Genomic DNA, 6,135 nt, shown 5'->3' on the forward strand with positions numbered 1-6,135 from the left:
TTACTCCTTCCCTTGGACCTTCTTATTGACGATGAAACACAGAAATTGCATCCGAATTTAATACAAATGCCATAATGCCGACTTAAGTACATGTGGACTGACACTTTCACTTTCTGTGATATGAACCTTTCCTGTGAGTCCAGTTTTAGATTCCGATGCTTCACTTCAGGTTTACTGTATCCCTTGGACCTTCTTATTGATGATGAAACACAGAAATTGCACCCGAATTTAATACAAATGGCACAAAGCTGACTTAAGTTCAAGAGGACTGACACTCTCTCTTTCTATGATTTGAACCTCTCCTGTGAGTCCAGTTTTAGATTCCGATGCTTCACTTCAGGTTTACTGTATCCCTTGGACCTTCTTATTGACGATGGAATACAGAAATTGCATCGGAATTAAATTCAAAACGCACAACGCCGACTTAAGTAAAAGAGGACTGACACTCTAACTTTCTATGATTTGAACCTCTCCTGTGAGTCCAGTTTTAGATTCCGATGCTTAACTTCAGGTTTACTGTATCCCTTGGACCTTCTTATTGACGATGAAACACAGAAATTGCATCTGAATTAAATTCAAAAATCACTATGCCGACTTAAGTACAAGAGGACTGATATTCTAACTTTCTATGATTTGAAGTCTCCTGTGCGTCCAGTTTTAGATTCCGATGCTTCACTTTAGGTTCACTGTATCGCTTGGACCTTCTTATTACGATGAAACATAGAAATTGCATCCGAATTTAATACAAATGCTACAATGCCGACTCAAGTACAAGAGTACTGACGCTCTCACACTCTATGATTTGAACCTCTCCTGTGAGTCCAGTTTTAGAATCCGATGCTTCACTTCAGGTTTACTGTATACCTTGCACCTTCTTATTGACGATGAAACACAGAAATTGAATCCGAATTTAATATAAAAGGCACAATGCCGACTTAAGTACAAGAGGACTGACATTCTAACTTTCTATGATTTGAACTCTCCTGTGAGTCCAGTTTTAGATTCCGATGCTTCACTTTAGGTTCACTGTATCCCTTGGACCATCTTATTGACGATGAAACACAGAAATTGCACCCGAATTTAATACAAAAGGCACAATACCGACTCAAGTACAAGGGGAGCGACACTCTAACTTTCTATGATTGGAATCTCTCCTGTGAGTCCAGTTTTTGATTCCGATGCTTCACTTCAGGTTTACTGTATCCCTTGGACCTTCTTATTGACGATGAAACACAGAAATTGCACCCGAATTTAATACAAATGGCACAATGCCGACTTAAGTACAAGAGGACTGACACTCTCACTGTCTATGATTTGAACCTCTCCTGTGAGTCCAGTTTTAGATTCCGATGCTTCACTTCAGGTTTACTATATCCCTTGGACCTTCTTATTGACGATGAAACACAGAAATTGCATCGGAATTAAATTCAAAAATCACAATGCCGACTTAAGTACAAGATAACTGACACTCTAACATTCTATGATTTGAACCTCTCCTGTGAGTCCAGTTTTAGATTCAGATGCTTCACTTCAAGTTTACTGTATCCCTTGGACCTTCTTATTGAAGATGAAACAAAGAGTTTGCATCCGAATTTAATACAAAAGGCACAATGCAAACTTAAGTACAAGAGGACTGACACTCTCACTTTCTATGATATAAATCTCTCCTGTGAGTCCAGTTTTAGATGCCGATGCTTGACTTCAGGTTTACTGTATCCTTTGGACCTTCTTATTGACGATGAAACACAGAAATTGCATCCGAATTTAATACAAATGCCACAATACAGTCTTAAGTACAAGAGGACTGACACTCTCACTTTCTACGATTTGAAACTTTCCTGTGGGTCCAGTTTTAGATTCCGATGCTTCACTTCAGGTTTACTGTATCCCTTGGACCTTCTTATTGACGATGAAACACAGAAATTGCACCCGAATTTAATACAAATTGCACAATGCCGACTTAAGTACAAGAGGACTGACACTCTCACTTTCTATGATTTGAACCTCTCCTGTCAGTCCAGTTTTAGATTCCGATGTTTCACTTCAGGTTAACTGTATCCCTGGGACCTTCAAATTGACGATGAAACACAGAAATTGCATCGGAACTAAATTCAAAACGCACAATGCTGCTTAAGTGAAAGTGGACTGACACTCTCACTTTCTATGATTTGAACCTCTCCTGTGAGTCCAATTTTAGATTCCGATGCTTAACTTGAGGTTTACTGTATCCCTTGGACCTTCTGATTGACGATGAAACACAGAAATTGTATCGGAATTAAATTCAAAAATCACAATGCCGACTTAAGTACAAGAGGACTGACACTCTAACTTTCTATGATTTGAACCTCTCCCGTGAGTCCAGTTTTCGATTCCGATGCTTCACTTCAGGTTTACTGTATACCTTGCACCTTCTTATTGACGATGAAACACAGAGATTGCATCGGAATTTAGTTCAAAATGCACAATGCCGACTTAAGTACAAGACGACTGACACTCTCACTGTCTATGATTTGAACCTCTCCTGTGAGTCCAGTTTTAGATTCCGATGCTTCACTTCAGGTTTACTATATCCCTTGGACCTTCTTATTGACGATGAAACACAGAAATTGCATCGGAATTAAATTCAAAACGCACAATGCCGACTTAAGTAAAAGAGGACTGACACTCTAAATTTCTATGATTTGAACCTCTCCTGTGAGTCCAGTTTCAGATTCCGATGCTTCACTTCAGGTTTACTGTATACCTTGCACTTTCTTATTGACGAAGAAACACAGAAATTGCATCGGAAATAAATTCAAAAGGCACAATGCCGACTTAAGTACAAGAGGATTCTTCAGTTGCTTCAGTTCAGGTTTACTGTATACCTTGCACCTTCTTATTGACGATGAAACACAGAAATTGCATCCGAAATTAATACAAAAGGCACAAGGCCGACTAAAGTACAAGAGGAGTGACACTCTAACTTTCTATGATTTGAACCACTCCTGTGAGTCCAGTTTTAGATTCCGATGGTTCACTTCAGGTTTAATGTATCCCTTGGACCTTCTTATTGACGATGAAACACAGAAATTGCATCTGAATTAAATTCAAAAATCACAATGCCGACTTAAGTACAAGATAACTGACACTCTAACATTCTATGATTTGAACCTCTCCTGTGAGTCCAGTTTTAGATTCAGATGCTTCACTTCAAGTTTACTGTATCCCTTGGACCTTCTTATTGAAGATAAAAACACAGAGTTTGCATCCGAATTTAATACAAAAGGCACAATGCAAACTTAAGTACAAGAGGACTGACACTCTCACTTTCTATGATATAAATCTCTCCTGTGAGTCCAGTTTTAGATGCCGATGCTTCACTTCAGGTTTACTGTATCCCTTGGACCTTATTATTGACGATGAAACACAGAAATTGCATCCGAATTTAATACAAATGCCACAATACAGTCTTAAGTACAAGAGGACTGACACTCTCACTTTCTACGATTTGAAACTTTCCTGTGAGTCCAGTTTTTGATTCCGATGCTTCACTTAAGGTTTACTGTATCCCTTGGACCTTCTTATTGACGATGAAACACAGAAATTGCACCCGAATTTAATACAAATTGCACAATGCCGACTTAAGTACAAGAGGACTGACACTCTCACTTTCTATGATTTGAACCTCTCATGTCAGTCCAGTTTTAGATTCCGATGTTTCACTTCAGGTTAACTGTATCCCTGGGACCTTCAAATTGACGATGAAACACAGAAATTGCATCGGAATTAAATTCAAAACGCACAATGCTGCTTAAGTAAAAGTGGACTGACACTCTCACTTTCTATGATTTGAACCTCTCCTGTGAGTCCAATTTTAGATTCCGATGCTTAACTTGAGGTTTACTGTATCCCTTGGACCTTCTTATTGACGATGAAACACAGAAATTGTATCGGAATTAAATTCCAAAATCACAATGCCGACTTAAGTACAAGAGGACTGACACTCTAACTTTCAATGATTTGAACCTCTCCCGTGAGTCCAGTTTTAGATTCCGATGCTTCACTTCAGGTTTACTGTATACCTTGCACCTTCTTATTGACGATGACACACAGAGATTGCATCGGAATTTAGTTCAAAATGCACAATGCCGACTTAAGTACAAGAGGACTGACACTCTAACTTTCTATGATTTGAACCTCTCCTGTGAGTACAGTTTTAGATTCCGATGCTTCACTTCATGTTTACTGTATCCCTTGGACCTTCTTATTGACGATGAAACATAGATATTGCATCCGAATTTAATACAAATGGCACAATGCCGACATAAGTAAAAGAGGACTGACACTCTAAATTTCTATGATTTGAACCTCTCCTGTGAGTCCAGTTTTAGATTCCGATGGTTCACTTCAGGTTTAATGTATCCTTTGGACCTTCTTATTGACGATGAAACACAGAAATTGCATCTGAATTAAATTCAAAAATCACAATGCCGACTTATGTACAAGATAACTGACACTCTAACATTCTATGATTTGAACCTCTCCTGTGAGTCCAGTTTTAGATTCAGATGCTTCACTTCAAGTTTACTGTATCCCTTGGACCTTCTTATTGAAGATAAAAACACAGAGTTTGCATCCGAATTTAATACAAAAGGCACAATGCAAACTTAAGTACAAGAGGACTGACACTCTCACTTTCTATGATATAAATCTCTCCTGTGAGTCCAGTTTTAGATGCCGATGCTTCACTTCAGGTTTACTGTATCCCTTGGACCTTCTTATTGACGATGAAACACAGAAATTGCATCCGAATTTAATACAAATGCCACAATACAGTCTTAAGTACAAGAGGACTGACACTCTCACTTTCTACGATTTGAAACTTTCCTGTGAGTCCAGTTTTAGATTCCGATGCTTCACTTCAGGTTTACTGTATCCCTTGGACCTTCTTATTGACGATGAAACACAGAAATTGCACCCGAATTTAATACAAATTGCACAATGCCGACTTAAGTACAAGAGGACTGACACTCTCACTTTCTATGATTTGAACCTCTCCTGTCAGTCCAGTTTTAGATTCCGATGTTTCACTTCAGGTTAACTGTATCCCTGGGACCTTCAAATTGACGATGAAACACAGAAATTGCATCGGAATTAAATTCAAAACGCACAATGCTGCTTAAGTAAAAGTGGACTGACACTCTCACTTTCTATGATTTGAACCTCTCCTGTGAGTCCAATTTTAGATTCCGATGCTTAACTTGAGGTTTACTGTATCCCTTGGACCTTCTTATTGACGATGAAACACAGAAATTGTATCGGAATTAAATTCAAAAATCACAATGCCGACTTAAGTACAAGAGGACTGACACTCTAACTTTCTATGATTTGAACCTCTCCCGTGAGTCCAGTTTTCGATTCCGATGCTTCACTTCAGGTTTACTGTATACCTTGTACCTTCTTATTGACGATGAAACACAGAGATTGCATCGGAATTTAGTTCAAAATGCACAATGCCGACTTAAGTACAAGAGGACTGACACTCTAACTTTCTATGATTTGAACCTCTCCTGTGAGTCCAGTTCTAGATTCCGATGGTTCACTTCAGGTTTAATGTATCCCTTGGACCTTCTTATTGACGATGAAGCACAGAAATTGCACCCGAATTTAATACAAATGCCACAATGCTGACTTAAGTACAAGAGGACTGACACTCTCACTTTCTATGATTAGAACCACTCCTGTGAGTCCAGTTCTAGATTCCGATGCTCACTTCAGGTTACTGTATCCCTTGGACCTTCTTATTGACGATGAAACACAGAAATTGCATCCGAATTTAATACAAATGCCACAATGCCGACTTAAGTACAAGAGGTCTGACACTCTCACTTTCTATGATTTGTACATTTCCTGTTAGTCCAGTTTTAGCTTCCGATGCTTCACTTCAGGTGTACTGTATCCCTTGGAACTTCTTATTGACGATGAAACAGTGACATTGCACCTGATTTTAATACAAATAGCTCAATGCCGACTTAAGTACAAGATGACTGACACTTTCACTTTCTATGATATGAACCTGTCCTGTGAGTCCAGTTTTAGATTCCGATCCTTCACTTCAGGTTTACTGTATCCCTTGGACCTTCTTATTGACGATGA

The sequence above is a fragment of the Schistocerca serialis genome, unplaced genomic scaffold (genome assembly GCF_023864345.2).
Source record: "Schistocerca serialis cubense isolate TAMUIC-IGC-003099 unplaced genomic scaffold, iqSchSeri2.2 HiC_scaffold_1417, whole genome shotgun sequence".
In the NCBI taxonomy this organism is placed as follows: Eukaryota; Metazoa; Arthropoda; class Insecta; order Orthoptera; family Acrididae; genus Schistocerca; species Schistocerca serialis.